The sequence below is a fragment of the Gossypium arboreum genome, chromosome 1 (assembly GCF_025698485.1).
Source record: "Gossypium arboreum isolate Shixiya-1 chromosome 1, ASM2569848v2, whole genome shotgun sequence".
NCBI lineage: Eukaryota > Viridiplantae > Streptophyta > Magnoliopsida > Malvales > Malvaceae > Gossypium > Gossypium arboreum.
Window position 1 is genome coordinate 40916780 of NC_069070.1, and position 21315 is coordinate 40938094.

Genomic DNA, 21315 nt, shown 5'->3' on the forward strand with positions numbered 1-21315 from the left:
GTATCAATAATGGTTTGGCTTTCAATTCAGCTACTAACACATTGTCGGGTAGGATAGACAAGTGTACATTCATCGTTCGCAAAGCAAATAGTGATTTCCGGCTTAAGGCATCCGCAACCACATTAGCCCTTCCCAGGTGATAATCAATGACGAGCTCATAATCTTTTAACAACTCGAGCCATCGACTTTGTCGCAGATTTAAGTCTCTTTGGGTCATCAAATATTTGAGACTTTTGTGATCCGAATACACATGGCACTTCTCACCAAATAAGTAATGTCGCCATATCTTTAAGGCGAATACGATGGCGACCAATTCGAGATCATGGGTCGGATAATTTTTCTCATGTGGCTTTAATTGCCTCGACGATAGGCCACAACTCGCCCTTCTTGCATCAATACGCAACCCAACCCAAGTAGGGATGCGTCACTATAAATGACAAACTCTTTGCCCGATTCGGGTTGCACTAGAATTGGGGCTTCGATCAAATAAGCTTTCGGTTGATCGAAACTTTTCGACATTTCTCCTTCCATTTGAACTTAACATCCTTTTGGAGTAGCCGTCATTGGCGTGGCTATCGTCGAGAAACCTTTACAAATCGTCGGTAATAACCGGTAAGCCCCAAAAAGCTCCTAACTTCGGTAACATTCCTTGGTGGTTTCCAATCGACTATGGCGAATTTTGTTGGGTCCACCACGATACCGTCACGGACACCACGTGCCCCAAAAAGCTAACCTCTTTCAACCAAAATTCACATTCTTGAACTTTGCGTATAATCGCTTATCTCGTAAGATTTGCAACACTAGCCTCAAGTGTTCGGCATGCTCGATTTCATCTCTCGAATAGACCAAAATGTCATCGATAAATACAACTACGAACCGATCCAAGTATGGCTGAAAATTCTATTCATTAAATCCATAAACACCGCAGGGCATTAGTGAGCCCAAACGGCATCACCAAGAATTCGTAGTGACCGTACCTCGTTCTAAAAGCGGTTTTGGGTATGTCCGATTCTCGGACCCTCAACCGATAGTACCCGACCTCAAATCTATCTTTGAAAACACCGAGGCTCCCTTTAATTGATCAAACAAATCGTCAATTCGTGGCAATGGATATTTATTCTTTATCGTCACTTTATTGAGTTGACGATAGTCGATGCACAACCTCATGGTTCCGTCCTTCTTCTTCACAAACAATACAAGTCGCCCCATGGAGAAAAACTCGGTCGAGCAAAACCTCTATCCGTCAATTCTTGCAATTGAACCTTCAATTCCTTTAATTAGTTAATGCCATACGATACGGGGCTATTGAAATCGGCGTAGTACCGGTACAACCGATGCGAATTCCACTTCTCGAACCGGTGGCAATCCGGTAACTCCTCGGAAAAACATCTGAATACTCACAAACCACTGGTACCGATTCGAGTTTCCTTTCCGTCTCTTTATTTCCAAACACATACGCAAGGTATGTTTCACACCCTTTTCACATACCTCCGGCGGTCATAGAAGATATTATCATTGGCGCTCCTTTTAAATCGATGAGACTCGACTCGGACTACCTCATTATTTGCACTCCTCAAATCAATGGTTTTCCTTTTGCGATCCACCTTTGCATCATGTACGATCACCAATCCATACCAAAAATAACATCGAATTCATTAAATGGTAGAAGCATCGGATCGGTAGGAAAAGCAGATTCTCGAATTATTAGGGGCATCTCTTGCACACTTTATCAACAATGCGTGTCGACCCAAAGGGTTTGACACTCGAATTATGAACTCGATGAGACTCAACGGTAGAGTCTTCTTTGGATGCTAAGGTTTCACATACATATGAATGAGTAGAGCGGGGTCAATCAATGCAATCACACTAGTATCAAAGAGAGTAAAAGTACCGGTGATAACGTCGGGGAGGATGCCTCCTCTCGTCTTGCGGATGGCATATGCTCTAGCAGAGTACGGTCTCGGATCGGACAGCCGTATTAGAGGCTCCTCTCGATTACCACCCCTACCTCCAGAGATTCTCGGGGCCTACCTCCACCGTCGTTCCACTAGGTCTTGCACCTTGCATCTTATTCCTCTCATCTAGCTCGTGCAATCTCTAATGAAGTGGTCCTTGAACCGCATCCATAACAGCCCTATTAATAGACTTACCCCAACATTCACCTAGGTGTCGTCTTCCACATTGGGGCATTCAGGTCTCTCTTGACGATTATTGCCCACACTAGCTCTGAAGTAGCTCGGAGTCCGTCAATGGTCGGGCTCTAATGGAAATTCCCTTGATCGTCCTCGACTTCTTGGTGTCCTCCCGAACCTCTTTACAGCCGAGAACGGAGCTTTACTCGTCGATCTTTTACGGTAATCTCTTGCTTCAAATTCAGCCTTCTTCTTCTCCTTCCCAAGTTCTTCCGCCTTGCGAGCTCGTTCGACTAGTGTCACGAACTCCTTTATCTCCAAAATTCCCACTAGTAACTTTAACTCTTCATTCAATCCTTCTTCAAATCTTTTGCACATCGCAACCTCATCAGCCACACACTCCCGAGCATACCGACTAAGTCTTACGAACTCATGTTCGTATTCAGATACGGTCATACGGCCTTGCTTGAGTTCCAAGAACTCCTTACGCTTCTGATCAATGAACCGTTGACTAATATATTTCTTCCGAAATTCCGTTTGAAAGAAATCCCAAGTAACTTGTTCCTTTGGGACTATGGAAATCAAGGTCCTCCACCAATAGTAGGCTGAGTCTCGCAACAAAGATATAACACACTTAAGACATTCATCGGGTGTGCATGACAATTCATCAAACACTCTAATGGTGTTATCAAGCGAACTTCGGCCCTTTCGGCATCGTCGGTAACTATGGCCTTAAACTCCTCGCCCCACGCTTCCTAATCAAGTCCACGGTGGTTTACTCAGCCTCACAGGATCGAATGGCGATGGCATTACGGGCTCTTGGGGTGGAGTATTTAAATTCGGGAATGGTGGACAGCCGGGTCGGTTCGGGCATATTACGCGACCCACTCATTCATCATGGTAAAGAAGGCTTGTTTCGCCTTCATTTTGATTATTCGCGGATGGTGAGGCTCAACAGGCGGTGTCCCTTGTGCGGAGCAGCCGCTACACCTTCAACGTCATCCGCCAAGGGTCTCTCTATCCGGGTTCCATTGCTATTTAAAACAAAAATTTCAACCGTCGAAGTCATCACATTATTCAGCACTAACAATTTGGCATGTATAGCTAGACTCACACGCGCTATGGTAGTCCTAGAACCGACTAAACCATAGCTCTGATACCAATAAAATTGTAACACCCCTAACTTCGTGACCGTCGCGGTGTCGGACACGAGAGGTTAACGCCAAATCCTCTCAAGGTACCAACCAATTTGTCATTTCCAGTCAGGCTGGAAAACTGCGTCACCGTCGCCTTAAAATCATATCTCGAGTTTCAAAACTCGGAAACTGGTTTCGTAAATTTTACCTGAATTTAGACTCACATACCCATCCATGGATTTATTTCTAGAATTTTGGTCGGGCCAATTGGTACAGTTTATTAGTTAAAGTCACCCATGTTACAGGGATCGACTGCTCTGACCTTTGCGCGTTACAACTTGAATATCTCTCTGTACAGGGCTTTAATACTGGTTTCGTTTGTTTCTAATGAAACTAGACTCAAAATGGAATCTGTACATATAAGGCATGACTCCTAATTCTTTCTGGATAATTTATGGTAAATTTTCAAAGTCGCGTCAGGGGACCCAGAAACCGTTCTGGCCCTGTCTCACGAGAACTTTAATATTTCTCAGTATACTGCTCATATGGTCGTTTCGTTTCATCCATATGAAAATAGATTCATCAAGGTTCAATTTCATAATTTACCCACTATTTAATTCTACTTCTACTATTTTTAGTGATTTTCAATCTCATCTCACTGCTGCTGTCCGCAACAGTTACTGCAGTAGACTATGCCGATTTCATGAATCTTTCCTTGGCCTTAATCATCCATCATACATGACACAAATTGTGGCCACCTTATCAAAATTAGAGTTTCTAAGACTCGTGGCTATAGGTTCTAGCATCCCACTCGGCGACCACATAGGCCATTTTCACATGGCTTAAAGTTTACAACCCACAATTCGACAAAATATAATAGCCTATACATGCCAAATGTTCTTCAACAACGAAAACAATACCACAAGATTTCAGCGGTGTGATGACTTCAACGACGGTCCCGATCACGCAAGCAATACGAATCCGAGAGACCTAAAATGGGTGACAAGAAAAAAACACCGAGTGAGTTTACAACTCAGTAAGTCATAAGCATTCATCAATCCATCGTCTGATCACTACAACATGTACACAAGCGAGGCTAGGTACTCATCCATATCGAATCTATACCATAATACCTCGGACCTTTCGGTCCAATCTCGTACCAAGTCATACATCCACATTTCATATTCTACACAACAAGATAATCAAGCATTTTTACACATTAACTCATTTTCCAGCACAACCATACAATTTCAGTCATCACATAGATTTAAGGCTTACCAATTCAACCCCAAGCATGAACGTATTCTCTATTCATCATGAGCTAGAGGTACTTACCCGATCCGCTGTCCGGGATTAACTCGATAATGTCGCACACTCAGTGCCAATTGTAATACAAGAGCATATAGTGAATCCGCACACTTAGTGCTATATATTTTCAGCTCGCACACTTAGTGCTATATAATTTTCAGCTCGCACACTTAGTGCTATATAATCAAACTCGCACACTTAGTGCTGTACAATTTTAAACCCGCACACTTAGTGCCAATCTTGTCACCGTGTCCATTTATACCCGCACACTTAGTGCCGAGACCAATACCTTATGCATTTTGCTGCCTTTATACATTCAACAATGGCATCATTCCATACACATACATTTCCATTTACACATCAATTCATTTAAACACAATTGTGTATATATTATGGTCATTTACATCAACACCAAATATATGTAATGACTTACCTTATATTGGATGAAACGATTTCCAATCGACTACTCGATTATCTTTCCTTTGCCTTTGCTTGATTCTCCACCTCTAGCTTCTTGAGCTAAATTTAACAAATAAATTGGTTTTATCAATTGAGCATCGGAAGAGGAATTCAAGATGCCTAGCCAATATATAAATATCTACTCATTAGGCATCAAAGTCGCATATGTACAAAATCATGAATCGAACTCAACACCTTAGTTAGTATTCCTCTTAGCGAATTTTCTAAGCCAAGAATAGGCATCAATATGCTTGCCTCTAACCGAATGCATGCACACCAATTTCCCTCATGTGGTAGAATATGCATGTCCATGTTGAGGCCGATTATGCACTTAATACCACACAAAAACAGCATGCATTTTACTAACTAACGCATTACATATTGTAGCTCAATACACATCTCTCATGTACTACATAACCGAAAACATCATCCCAAGCAAATATATACCTTGAAATAGTATATATGTCATACCAATTCATCATGTGCAAACACATATTCAAAGCTCAAATCTTACCTACCATTTAACATGCATGAATCATACTTGTGGATATACCATGACCGAATACATCACAACACCATCATTTTGGTCATGATTAAGCAAAGAACTTAATGTCTCACTCAAAAATACTAAAAAGAAAGTCCAAGAGCCATCAATCCCCCATCACGTACACCATTAACAAGCTTCATATTTAACATGCAATGGCATTAACACAAAATCCACCTTGGCCAAATACCATTTCCATGGCATAACAAGGATTTGAACCATGGCTAACATGCACATCAAGTTAGCAACCAAAACAAGCATGAATCTCATGACACAACCTCAAACATACCTTAATCTTGATGCAAGTATAGCCAAATCCCCTTCTAGTTCTCTTCTAAACCAAGCATGAAGCAAAATCCTCCCTTTTCCTTAGTATTTTCGGCAAAGAAGAGAAAAATGGATGAACAAAATTTTTCTTTTCTCTTCCACAATGCACGGCAAGGGGGGGGGGTTTCACTCACACACACACATTTTTTTTCTTTCTTTATTACCCATACTCATTTGTTTATTGTTTCTCCCTAGTGCACCAACAAAACATGTTTCATGACATGTTTAGCCCATGATTCCTTGTCATGGCTGGCCACTTCATGTTAGGGGAAATTTGACATGCAAATCCTTATTTTTGCATGTATTATCAACTAGTCATCCCACATTTCCCCATCATACTTTCAATGTTTACTACTAGGCCCTTTCTAGTGAAATTCACATTTATAACTCTAAATCGAAACATCAAAAATGTCACACATGAATTAACACATATTATAGGCATCAAAATAAATTATAAATTATTTTTATGCCTCAGTTTTGTGGTCCCGAAACCACATCCCGACTAGGGTCAATTTTGGGATGTCACATGGGGGGTTAGTGAGTAAAGGTATGAATAATTAACTGTTTTGTAGGGATTTCTTAATGGATCAGCTGCTCAGGAAAGGAAGAACTTAAACCCTAGGCTTGACAACCCTAGGAAGTTATATAGTGGGTGTTAACCCAAATTTGGTATGGCCTATCCATAAACACCTTAACCTTGAATTGATCTAGACTGTAAGGTCGGAAGGTAAGTAGTTCTTGCCGGCTTAATATTTCAGTGGACGTATCGGAAGATCTTGCTGGGGTATTAACTAGTTGATTGAACAAGAAAACCAGAGACGACAGTTGATTATGATTACCAAAGCGAGCTAATCATCGATGTCTATGTTTGATCCAATTTATAATATAGTTTTTCGAAGACTCATTTTATTTATGTTATTTTTAGTTCTGTAATTATAAAAACAAAAAACCCTTTAATTATGTCTATTCGTAATATAGTTTATTTAAATTGGTGTTTAAGTTAGAATTAATCTAGTACTCACCTCCCTTGGGTACGATCCTCGGAGCACTCACCTACTTTGTTGTAACTATATTACAACTTGACCTGTATACCTTCAGACACTGCCTCAATTCCATATCTTTAAGTGCAGTATTCGCACTCTAGACGTTAGTATGTCCGAACGTGGTCAAGTTGTTGGCGCTGTTGCTGGAGAGGCAACGCTACTAGATTGATTTAATATTTTGCATTATATAGAATAATTAGGAAATTTCTAAATTATAGATACGATTTTATTTTATTCTATTTTTATTAATTTACGTTTTCTAACTTCTTTCTTCTTTAATTTCAGTATATGCCTCAAATTAGAGGAACACTTGTTTAGTTAGTCACTGCTCCATAGAGACTATCCCAACATAATCATTTAAACATGGATGAAACTAATTACATGTGGTTTAATGATGAGATGGTCTTTAATCACGAAATATGTAACACCCCAAACCCGACCCAGACGTTATGACCAGATCTGACGTGTCACATGGACTTACGACTTAGTATGCATTCGTTGGTTTAAGTGATTGGTATGGTCTTTGTAAAAACAGCGGTTGAATGAAAAGCTGGTTTATCAATCTTTAGGCTATCCATTTGTTGTGCTTGTTGAGTCTTGGAAAACGTTCATTAATTTTGAAAACCCGCGCAGCCTAACACTAGTAGTTTCGACATAGTATAAATATAATCAGAAAATAAAACCATTGCGAAAAAAGAAATTTAAATAGCGGCCTTATTACAACTTAAAACCCAAAATTAAATCAGAATATAAAATAATAAAAATAAACTAACTTTTAAAAACCAACTTTGCAGATGATGTGGCCACTCCAAATCCCTCACAGATCCAAGCCCACTATGGTTGGGGATTTCCTGCAGAGATGAAAATAAAGGGTGAGTTCAGTAAACTCAGTGTGTAACATAACCCAACCATAGCCCAAAACAGATCAAACCTCAGAGTCAGACTTATCTGGGCCTTGGCCCAGTACAGAAATCAGGATGAAACCCATAGACCCATAGCAAATACAGAACAAATATATCATGAATATAGAAATCCCAACCCAGAACCATCCATAACACCCTCATACCAGCCTTACACCATGTGGGGAGACTACTCGACCCACCCAACCGCTACACACCACAGAAATTGCAGCGAGGCTGCCAGATATTGTGACGAAGTCACCAGATACAGATATTGTGGCTAGGCCAATAGAACATATATATATATATATATATATGTGGCAAAGCCACCAGATTGCGATGAAATTTGCCGGATATTGTGACGAAGTCACGATCAGATATATGTGGCGAGGCCACAGTTGCAAATGAGGTCGCGAATGCTTCCTCCATCAATATAAACCCATGTCCCATGCAACAGAAATAATATGTCATGGCATACGTATACAGAAATAGAACATCATGCTTTTCAAAAAAAAAATATAACCCTAGGGGTAAAATTGTAATTTTGCATGTATAAGGGTATTTCAGTAATTATTACCTATTGCTAAGGTTTCATGCTCATTCTAACGTTTACCAAGTAATCAGAAGTACTTACCTCGTCTTTTTACCAAATAATATGTTAGATATGATGGCGCAAATAATAAAAATGATGCAAGAGATACCTGAAGCGCTGCCTCCAAGGAAAGATGACATGTTTGATGTGCACAACTCGGATTATGAGAACACTGGTATCACCGATGACCATGATGAGATTCATGGCGAGAGCCAGTAATTGAAGATCATGGGGATGAGTTGAACACTGGTATCTAATTAACGTAGCACTAGAGTAAATGAAGAAGTGAGGGATGAACTAACCATTAACATGGAACTTAAATCGATCATGAATGAAAGTGTAAAAGAGCCAATACACTTTTTTCCCATAGAAGAGGAGATGCCAACTAAAGAGGTCGAGGAGTTTGATTCATGCTCATTCGACAATGGCAACAAGGCTTGAGTAACCAAAATCTCACACAACAGGGAGAGGAGGAAGCTTGAGGTAATAATATCCCGGAAAATAATTTGGGGTTGACTCGAATTTGGTACCAAATGGCTTGTAATTTGGATGTCACGTTGGACAAAAATAAGGAAACATCATTGGAATTAACTAAAGGGGCTAATTCATATATATCAACAGTAAAACAAACATCGAATCAAAGTTTCGATAACTAGCTGGAAGTTCTTCCATGGTGGCACACGGATCATCCCAATTGTAAATTTTGCTTCATTTATTATATTAATGTAGTATTTATTTCATTTATTAATTTCTTTTCCTTAATATTAAATTACATATTTCTTGTCATAGTATATTTTTGTAGGTATTGCTTGTCCGGTTGGAGGAAATAAACCCGATGTCAATACATCAACAAAGGTTCGACCTTCTCAGGGAAGTTTTCTTGTTTGCGCTTTAATCATTTTACAGTAAGTGTAACACCCCAAACCCGAGACCATCGCCGGTGTCGGACCCGAGGGGTTAACAAGCCAAGTTCACATGTTTTTGCCCACCAATTTGACACTTCCAGTCAGGCTGGAAAACTGCGTCACTGTCGCCTTAAAAATCATATCTCGAGTTTCAAAACTCGGAAACTGGTTTCGTAAATTTTTCCTGAATTTAGACTCATATATCCATCCATGGATTTATTTCTAGGATTTTTGGTCGGGCAAATTGGTACAGTTTATTAGTTAAAGTTACCCATGTTACAGGGATTGACTGCTCTGACCTTCGCGCGGTATAACTTGAATACCTCTCTGTACATGGATTTAATGCTGGTGTCGTTTGTTTCTAATGAAACTAGACTCAAAATGGAATCTGTACATATAAGGTATATCTCCTAATTATTTTTGGATAATTTATAGTGAATTTTTAAAGTTGCGACAGGGAACCCAGAAACCATTCTGGCCCTGTCTCACAATAGCTTTAATATCTCTTAACCTGTAACTCCTATGACCATTTCATTTCTTCCATATGAAAATAGACTCATCAAGGTTCATTTACATAGCTTATTCACTATTTAATTCCATTCCTATGAATTTTGGTGATTTTTCACATTCATGCCACTGCAGCTGGCAGCATCTGTTTTTAAGATAGGACTTGCCTATTTGGTAGTCTCCATGATTCAACTAGTCTTACCATACATAGGTTCATATATGATCATTTTAACCATGCCAATGGCTGATCATATGACCAACATTCCCATTTCAAGCCATAGCCACATCATGACACCAAATATATATACATACAACCCACAATTAGACTAAGTTCATGCTTCCTTTTCGAGCCATTTTAGCATGGCCGTACATACTTACATTACAACGTATTTAACAAACAAGGGGTAGTCCTATACATGCCATCTCAAGTTCAACCAAAATTTATACCAAAATGGAGGCTTGATAGTGTGGATGACTTCGACTTCAACGATCCCAAATCCGATTGCTTGAGCGAAATCTAGAAAACTAAGAGCCAAAGCAACGGGTAAGCATTTTTATGCTTAGTAAGTCTCAAGGAATATAATCAACTCTAATTACAGCAATACATTCACATAGCCAAATGCATCATTTCATTAATACACATTCTTACTTCATACTTCATCATTATATAAGTTCGCAAAGCATCAATCAATTCAATAACTGAAATTCATTAGTCGATTGAGCGAATGTTGCTCAAACATGTCGACTTTCCAATGCACATATAATGTACCTTATCCTTTGGGCTTTCCGAGTGTACTAATTGAATTCATTTCAGCAACCAACACTCACCTCCAGCCCAAGATTCTTGAATATAACCGGATATAATCACGTGCACAAATGCCTTGGTCTTAGCCGGATAGAATAACTCGCATACGAATGCCTTGGTCTTAGCCGGATATAGCCACTAGCACAATTGCCTTGGTCTTAACCGGATATAAATTCCAGCATAAATGTCTTGGGGCTTAGCCGGATATCATTCAATTTCTCATGCACACATACATCAATAATCATTGGACATACATATTTCATTTTTAGTTACTAAGGCTCAAACACAATTATAATCATTAGCATATTCGCCTTGGGACTTAGCCCAGGGTGGAATTCAAATACTCATACACACATAATCAACAATCATACACATCCATATTTCATCTCACATAATTCAAGTAAGGTCACTTCTTGAGGACTTACCTCGGATGTTGTCGAAGCGGCTTTTTCGGCTATTCGATCACCTTTTCCTTCCCTTTGTCCAATTGTGGCCCTCTTAGCTCTTGAGCTAATTCAAACAAATTCAATTTATTAAAACCTCATTGTGCTTGCTTATGGCGAATATGACAAGGATTTTAAATGGTCATATGGCCACTCTTTAGCTTGAATACACAATGGTCATGCACATTTTATACTACACCAAGCAATTCAATACAATTTATTTGAGCATCAAGGAAATGCTAAGGCCTTCAATAGGCTACCCAAGGCCGATTATTCATGTACATGTTGAGGTCAATTTTGCATAATACCTCACAAAAACAGCATGCAATTTACTAATTAATGCTTTGCACATTGTATTTAAAACTTATAATATAGCATCAAGCACTTATATGTGTGCTAGGCGAATTGTGCTTGCAATTTCACAAGCATTCTTCCACATTTTCTTCTTTAAACCAATATATTCATCACTTAGTTCATAACCAAACATAATGTGCAATCATATATATGCATATATGAGCATGGCGAATTTTCAAGGTGTCCATAGCCATCCAAAACACAAATTTTTAACTAACATGCAAGAAGCATGAATCATGCTCAAGAATGCATCATGGCGAATATGACAATCATGCTCCTTTTCAACTTCAATCATGATAAAACAAAGAGAAAACTCAAAATCTTACTCATGAGTAGAAAATCCATCATTGCATGCATCATCAACAAGCTTCACACTTAGCATGCAATGGCTTTATCACCATAACAACTTTGGCCAAATACCATTTCCATGGCATAACAAAGATTTGAGCCATGGCTAACATGCACATCAAGTTAGCAACCAAGTCATGCATGAAACTCCTAACACAACCTCATACATACCTTAATCTTGATGTAAACTTAGCCAAATCTCCTTCTAGGTCTCTTCCAACCCAAGCATGAAGCAAAAATCCTCCCCTTTTCCCTTAGTAATTTCGCCAAGAAGATGAGAAAGGATGAACAAATTTTTCTTTTCTTTCCTTAGTACATTCGCCAAGCCTATGGAGAAGGATGAACATTTTTTTTCTTTTTTTTTCATACTCTTATTTTATTATTTCAAACATGCACCACTAGAAAACATGTTTAAGACATGTTTTCTTTTGCCCATATTCATCACCATGGCGGCCACTATAGTCAAATTTGGGGAATTTGACATGCAAGGACAACATTTCCTAGTGTGCATCAATAGGCCACTTCCACATTTGCCTATCTCAAATTCTAAATTTTCTCACACAAGTCCTTTCTAGTGAAATTCACCTTTATAACACTAAATCAATCATCAAAAATGTCATACATGAATACTCACATATTATAGGCATCAAAATAAATTTTAAATTATTGTTATGCCTCGGTTTTGTGGTCCCGAAACCACATTCGGCTAGGGTCTATTTTGGGGTGTCACAACTCCCCCCTCTTAAGGAATTTTCGTCCCGAAAATCTTACCAGTAAATAGGTTCGGATATCGCTCTCTCATAGAGTTCTCGGTCTCCCAAGTAGCTTCTTCTATCCGTGCTTGAGCCATAACACTTTCACTAGCGGAACCCGCTTGTTTCGCATAACTCTTTCACTTCTCGTGATAGGATACGAATCGGTTCTTCTTCATAACTCATATTAGCTTGAATTTCAATTCACGATGGACTAATCACGTGCGATGGATCAGATCTATAACGTCGAAGCATCGAAGCGTGGAAGACATAGTGAACCTTTTTGAGTTTAGGGGCAAAATCAAGCGATATGCCCTTTGGACCGACTCGCCTCGATATCTCATATGGCCCAATGAACCTCGGGCTCAACTTGCCCTTACTACGAACACGAGTATCTTTTTCCAAGGCGATACCTTGAGAAACACTTTATCACCCACGATACTCGATATCCTTACGCTTCATATCCGCGCACGACTCGACGATCGAAGGCTATCTTCAAACTTTCACGGATTACTTTCACTTTCTTCAGCATCTCTAATCAAATCCACCGAAAATCTTGCTTTCACCAAGCTCGGTCAAAACAATGGTGTACGGCATTTACGCCCGTACAAAGCCTCGTAAGGTGCCATCTTAATACTCGATTGAAAGTTGTTGTTGTAAGCGAATTCAATCAACGGCAAATACCGTTCCCATGAACCACTAAACTCGAGGACGCAACATCTTAACATATCCTCGAGTATCCGAATTATCCGCTCGGATTGACCATCGGTTTGGGGGTGAAAGGCGGTCTTTGAAATGCAACTTGGTACCCAAAGCTTCTTGCAACTTTTTCCAAAATCGCGAGGTAAATCTCGGATCTCTATCGACACGATAGAAATAGGCACCGTGTAATTTCACAATTTGAGAAGCGTATAATTCCGCTAATTTGTCCATTGAAAATCCGACGACGAGGGGACAAAGTGGGCGACTTAGTCAATCGATCTACCACGACCCAAACCGCATCCTTCTTACTTGCGACAATGGCGGTCCGGATACAAAGTCCATTGTGACTCGATCCCATTTCCATTCGGGTATCGTGATTGGTGAAGTAATCCGAAGGCACTGATGTTCCGCTTTCACTTGTTGACATATTAAACATCTCGAAACAAAGTCGGAGATGTCTCGCTTCATACCATGCCACCAAAATCGACGTTTCAAATCATTGTACATCTTCGTACTCCGGGTGGATTGCCATTCGGCTACAATGGGCTTCATTTGAATTATCGAAATGAGTTCAATTCTTTGGGACACCAGACGACTTTTGAACCTCAAACAATCGTCATTGTCGATTTGAAACTCCGAGTCCTTGTTCGAACACACGCAGCCCGTTTTGCAACCAACTCGTCATCGACTTTCGAGCTTCTCGAATTTGGTGTGTCAATAATGGTTTGGCTTTCATTTCAGCCACTAACACACCTGTCGGATCGGATAGACAAGTGCACATTCATCGTCGTAAAGTGAATGACGATTTACGACTCAAGGCATCCGCAACCACATTCGCCTTTCCGGGTGATAGTCAATGATCAGCTCATAATCCTTTAACGGCTCGAGCCAACGTCTTTGTCGCATGATTTAAGTCTCGTTGGGTCATCAAATACTGAGACTTTTGTGATCCGAGTATACATGGCACCTTTCACCAAATAAGTAATGTCGCCAAATCTTTAAGGCGAATACGATGGCGGCCAATTCGAGATCATGAGTCGGATAATTTTTCTCATGTGGCTTTAATTGCCTCGACGCGCAGGCCACAACTCGACCTTCTTGCATTAATACGCAACCTAACCCAAGTAGAGAGGCGTCGCTATAGATAACAAACTCCTTGCGGACTCGGGTTGCACTAGAATTGGGGCTTCATCAAATAAGTTTTCGATTGATCGAAGCTTTTTGGCATTTCTCGTCCATTCGAACTTAACATCCTTTTGAAGTAACCGTCATCGGCGTGGCTATCGTTGAGAAGCCTTTACAAATCGTCGGTAATAACCGCAAGCCCCAAAAAGCTTGAACCTCAAGTAATATTTCTGAGGCTTCCAATTTAGTATGGCTGAAATTTTAGTCGGTCGACTCGAATACCCGTCTGAGATACCACATGACCCAAGAAGCTAACCTCTCTTAACCGAACTCACACTTGCTTGAACTTAGCATATAATTGCTTGTCCGTAAAATTTGCGGCACTAACCGCGGTGTTCAAGATGTTCGGTCTCATTTCTTGAATAGACCAAGATGTCATCAATGAACACGACTACGAATCGATCCAAATATGGTCTAAAGATTCGATTCATTAAATCCATAAATACCGTAGGGCATTAGTGAGCCCAAACGGCATCACTAGGAACTCATAGTGACCATATCTCGTTCAAGGCGTCTTGGGCACGCCGAATCTCGGATTCGCAATTGATAGTAGCCCGATCTCAAATCTATTTTCGAGAACACCGAGGCTCCCTTGATTGATCGAACAAGTCATCAATACGTGGCAACGAATATTTGTTCTTTATCGTCGCTTTGTTAAGTCGACGATAGTCGATCTACTGATCGCATGGTTCCATCCTTCTTCTTCACGAACAACACCGGCGCACCCAAGGCGAAAAACTCGGCGAGCAAAACCTCTATCCACCAATTCTTGCAACCGAGCTTTCAACTCCTTTAATTCGTTGGTGCCATACGATACGGAGCTATCGAAATTGGAGTGGTACCGGTACCAATTCGATGCCAAATTCTATTTCCGAGCGGTGGTAAACCCGGCAATTCTTGGGAAAACATCCGGTATTCACAAACCACGGACACAGATTCGGGTTTCTTCTCGATTCCTTGTCATCGAGTACGTGACGCAAGGTACGCCGCACCCTTTTCTTACATATTTACGGGCCAACATTGCGATATTACACTAGCAACCCTTTAAGTCCGTGGACTCAACCCGAATTATTTCATTATTCGCGCACCTCAAATCGATAGTCTTGCTCTTGCAATTTACAATCGCATCATGCATGGTCAACCAATCCAAACCAAGAATAACATCGAACTCATCGAAGCGGCAAAAGCATTAAGTCATGGGAAAACAAGAACCTCGGAACACTAGGGACTTTTCTTGCACACTTTGTTAACAAGCACGTAATGACCCAAGGGTTTGACACCGAATTACAAACTCGATGAGACTCAATGGGCAAAGTCTTCTTTGGATGCTAAGGTTTCACATATATATGAATGAGTAGAACCGGGGTCAATCAAAGCAATTACATTTGTATTGAAAAGAGTGAAAGTACCGGTAATAACATCCGGAGAGGAAAGCATCCTCGCGTGCGGCGTATGGCATAAGTCCTAGCAGAGCACGAGCCTCGATCGATGGTAGCATCTCTAGATCCTCTCGACCGCCAATCGACATTGCCCATATTTCTAGGTGGCCTACCTCGGCGATGGTAGCACCGGGTTTGCACTCGACTTGCATTCTGTTCATGCATCCTCGGGCAATCCTTCATAAAGTGGTCGGCCGATCCACACTTATAGCGAGGAGCGATCACGAAACCAACAGCTCCCGAATGCCATTTGCCACAATGTGGACACTCGCGCCCTCTCGGCGATCATTTCCACCATCTGGCGATCAAGTGACTCGTGTGGTCACAGGGGTCGATCGCGTCCTCGTCTAGAAAAGCCAAACGCCTCTAGACCGGCTCGCATCATCTCGAAATCTCTTCGATGCTTGTTGAAGAGACTTTCCGAGGACCTCTTCGAATTCTCCAATCCCCACATCAGCTTTTGTTTCTCCTTTCTAAGCTCTTGACTTTACAAGCTCGCTCAACAAGTACTACGAACTCTCGTATCTCGAGAATGCCAACAAACATCCTTATATCATCATTCAGCCCATCCTCGAAGCGTTTACACATAATAGCCGGATGAAATGCATTCTCAGCGTCTGGCTAAGCCTCACAAACTTTCGTTCAGTAGTCGATATGGACATAGAACCTTGCTTAAGATCAAGAAATTCCTCCGCTTTTGGTCGATGAATCTCGATCGATATACTTTTTGAACTCGGTTTGAAAGAATTCCCAAGTCACTTGCTCTCTAGGCACCACGAAGTCGAGTACTCCACCAATAGTAGGCGGACTCGCGTAGCAAGGAGATGGTACACTTTAAGCACTCATCGGGTGTACAGGATAGCTCATCAAGCACCGGATAGTGTTATCTAACCAAAATTCAGCTCGCTTCGGCATCATCATCATCCGTAGCCTTAAATTCGGTGGCCCCATGTTTTGAATCCTATCATTGGGGCTTACTTGACCTTATTTGGTCATCACGGAGGTATTGTAGGGCGGGGTTGCATTTGTCGGGAATGGAGGTTGTGGAACAACCGTGTTGGTTCGAATGTATTGATTAAACCATTCGCTCATCACACTATAAAAGGCTTGCCTAGCCTCGTCATTAGGATTGCTGGCCATAGGTTGAGAGTCCCGGCGCTGTCCCTTCTTGCTGGGCAGGCGCCACACTCTCCACATCATCAGCTATCGCTTCGGTTGGGATCGGGATCCATTGCTACAACAAACACAAAGTCGAATTGTCGAATCATCACACTATCGATTCATCATTTAATGGCATGTATAGCTAGACCCCAAACACATCACGGTAGTCCTAGAATCGACTAAACCGTGGCTCTGATACTAATAAAATTGTAACACCCCAAACCCGAGACCATCGCCGTGTCGGACGAGGGGTTAACAAGCCAAGTTCACATGTTTTTGCCCACCAATTTGACACTTCCAGTCAGGCTGGAAAACTGCATCACTGTCGCCTTAAAATCATATCTCGAGTTTCAAAACTCGGAAACTGGTTTCGTAAATTTTCCTGAATTTAGACTCATATATCCATCCATGGATTTATTTCTAGGATTTTGGTCGGGCCAATTGGTACAGTTTATTAGTTAAAGTTACCCATGTTACAGGGATCGACTGCTCTGACCTTCGCGCGGTATAACTTGAATATCTCTCTGTACAGGGCTTTAATTCTGGTGTCGTTTGTTTCTAATGAAACTAGACTCAAAATGGAATCTGTAAATATAAGGTATATCTCCTAATTCTTTTTGTATAATTTATAGTGAATTTTTAAATTTGCGACAGGGAACCCAGAAACCATTCTGGCCCTGTCTCACAATAGCTTTAATATCTCTTAACCTGTAACTCCTATGACCATTTCGTTTCTTCCATATGAAAATAGACTCATCAAGGTTCATTTACATAGCTTATTCACTATTTAATTCCATTCCTATGAATTTTGGTGATTTTTCACATTCATGCCACTGCAGCTGGCAGCATCTGTTTTTAAGATAGGACTTGCCTATTTGGTAGTCTCCATGATTCAACTAGTCTTACCATACATAGGTTCATATATGATCATTTTAACCATGCCAATGGCTGATCATATGACCAACATTCCCATTTCCAAGCCATAGCCACATCATGACACCAAATATATATACATACAACCCACAATTAGACTAAGTTCATGCTTCCCTTTTCGAGCCATTTTCGCATGGCCGTACATACTTACATTACAACGTATTTAACAAACAAGGGGTAGTCCTATACATGCCATCTCAAGTTCAACCAAAAATTTATACCAAAATGGAGGCTTGATAGTGTGGATGACTTCGACTTCAACGATCCCAAATCCGATTGCTTGAGCGAAATCTAGAAAACTAAGAGCCAAAGCAACGGGTAAGCATTTTATGCTTAGTAAGTCTCAAGGAATATAATCAACTCTAATTACAGCAATACATTCACATAGCCAAATGCATCATTTCATTAATACACATTCTTACTTCATACTTCATCATTATATAAGTTCGCAAAGCATCAATCAATTCAATAACTGAAATTCATTAGTCGATTGAGCGAATGTTGCTCAAACATGTCGACTTTCCAATGCACATATAATGTACCTTATCCTTTGGGCTTTCCGAGTGTACTAATTGAATTCATTTCAGCAACCAACACTCACCTCCAGCCCAAGATTCTTCGGAATATAACCGGATATAATCACGTGCACAAATGCCTTCGGGTCTTAGCCCGGATAGAATAACTCGCATACGAATGCCTTGGTCTTAGCTCGGATATAGCCACTAGCACAATTGCCTTGGTCTTAACCGGATATAAATTCAGCATAAATGTCTTCGGGCTTAGCCGGATATCATTCAATTTCTCATGCACACATACATCAATAATCATTGGACATACATATTTCATTTTCGTTACTAAGGCTCAAACACAATTATAATCATTAGCATATTCGCCTTCGGGACTTAGCCCGGGTGGAATTCAAATACTCATACACACATAATCAACAATCATACACATCCATATTTCATCTCACATAATTCAAGTAAGGTCACTTCTTGAGGACTTACCTCGGATGTTGTCGAACGGCTTTTTCGGCTATTCGATCACCTTTTCCTTCCCTTTGTCCAATTGTGGCCCTCTTAGCTCTTGAGCTAATTCAAACAAATTCAATTTATTAAAACCTCATTGTGCTTGCTTATGGCCGAATATGACAAGGATTTTAAATGGTCATATGGCCACTCTTTAGCTTGAATACACAATGGTCATGCACATTTTATACTACACCAAGCAATTCAATACAATTTATTTGAGCATCAAGGAAATGCTAAGGCCTTCAATAGGCTACCCAAGGCCGATTATTCATGTACATGTTGAGGTCAATTTTGCACTTAATACCTCACAAAAACAGCATGCAATTTACTAATTAATGCTTTGCACATTGTGGCCCAAAACTTATAATATAGCATCAAGCACTTATATGTGTGCTAGGCCGAATTGTGCTTGCAATTTCACAAGCATTCTTCCACATTTTCTTCTTTAAACCAATATATTCATCACTTAGTTCATAACCAAACATAATGTGCAATCATATATATGCATATATGAGCATGGCGAATTTTCAAGGTGTCCATAGCCATCCAAAACACAAATTTTTAACTAACATGCAAGAAGCATGAATCATGCTCAAGAATGCATCATGGCCGAATATGACAATCATGCTCCTTTTCAACTTCAATCATGATAAAACAAAGAGAAAACTCAAAATCTTACTCATGAGTAGAAAATCCATCATTGCATGCATCATCATCAAGCTTCACACTTAGCATGCAATGACTTTATCACCATAACAACTTTGGCCAAATACCATTTCCATGGCATAACAAAGATTTGAGCCATGGCTAACATGCACATCAAGTTAGCAACCAAGTCATGCATGAAACTCCTAACACAACCTCATACATACCTTAATCTTGATGTAAACTTAGCCAAATCTCCTTCTAGGTCTCTTCCAACCCAAGCATGAAGCAAAAATCCTCCCCCTTTTCCCTTAGTAATTTCGGCCAAGAAGATGAGAAAGGATGAACAAATTTTTCTTTTCTTTCCTTAGTACATTCGGCCAAGCCTATGGAGAAGGATGAACATTTTTTTCTTTTTTTTTTCATACTCTTATTTTATTATTTCAAACATGCACCACTAGCAAAACATGTTTAAGACATGTTTTCTTTTGCCCATATTCATCACCATGGGCCACTATAGTCAAATTTGGGGAATTTGACATGCAAGGACAACATTTCCTAGTGTGCATCAATAGGCCACTTCCACATTTGCCTATCTCAAATTCTAAATTTTCTCACACAAGTCCTTTCTAGTGAAATTCACCTTTATAACACTAAATCAATCATCAAAAAATGTCATACATGAATACTCACATATTATAGGCATCAAAATAAATTTTAAATTATTGTTATGCCTCGGTTTTGTGGTCCCGAAACCACATTCCGGCTAGGGTCTATTTTGGGCTGTCACAGTAAGGGCAATGTATGCTCTAAGGTGTGGAGGGGGCAGTACGTCAGGACTCATTTGTATTAGGATTTACTTTTATTTGAATTTTTTAAAAGTAGGATATGTATGTACTGAACACTCTGAAATTCAAGAGTAGGGGCCAAAACAGAGTTGGTGTTGTAACATGGAATCTCCGTGTTGCAATACTGATCACAGATTCAAGGAATTGAGCAACTCAGCTCAATGTCGTGACAAAGTGATCAGCTTACCAAAAAATCCAAAAATTTCAAAGTGTGTAATGACACCGAACCTCAATGTCGTGACATTGGTAACTTGCCAGGGGTGTCACGATATGGAACCCTTATGTGACGATATCGTTGTAATTTTCTACAAGGGTTAACTTGACCCGTTATGCAATCAATCAGCTTTTAACCTTTTTTAACCTAAAATACCAAAATTTTAAACCCAAAACACTTTTATCTTGTTTTTAAACACTTATTAACCTTAAACCCTTTCTAAAACCTCTTAAATACTTAAATCCTTAAAACCCCTATTTTATTTTTCATCTTTTTTTGCTTCTTTTTCTTGTATTTTCACCTGGTGCAAGAAAAATGCTCTACATCAACAAGGAATTGCAATGAATCTTCACATGGAATCACGAGCTTTCCAACAAGGTTAAGGGTTCCAACTTAAATTTTATTGTTCTATTGCATCGATTCTTGTTTACTTTGTAACATATTCTTGATCTAGGTTAGTTTTTGTAAGTTAGAATACTATTGAAAATGCTTCTAACGTTAGCATTTTTTGAGCAGTTTTATTATATGCTGCTTTGTAGAAGAAACATGTATGCATAGGGACATTGATCTACCACTACATGAAAAGATGTATTAGCGGCCAGA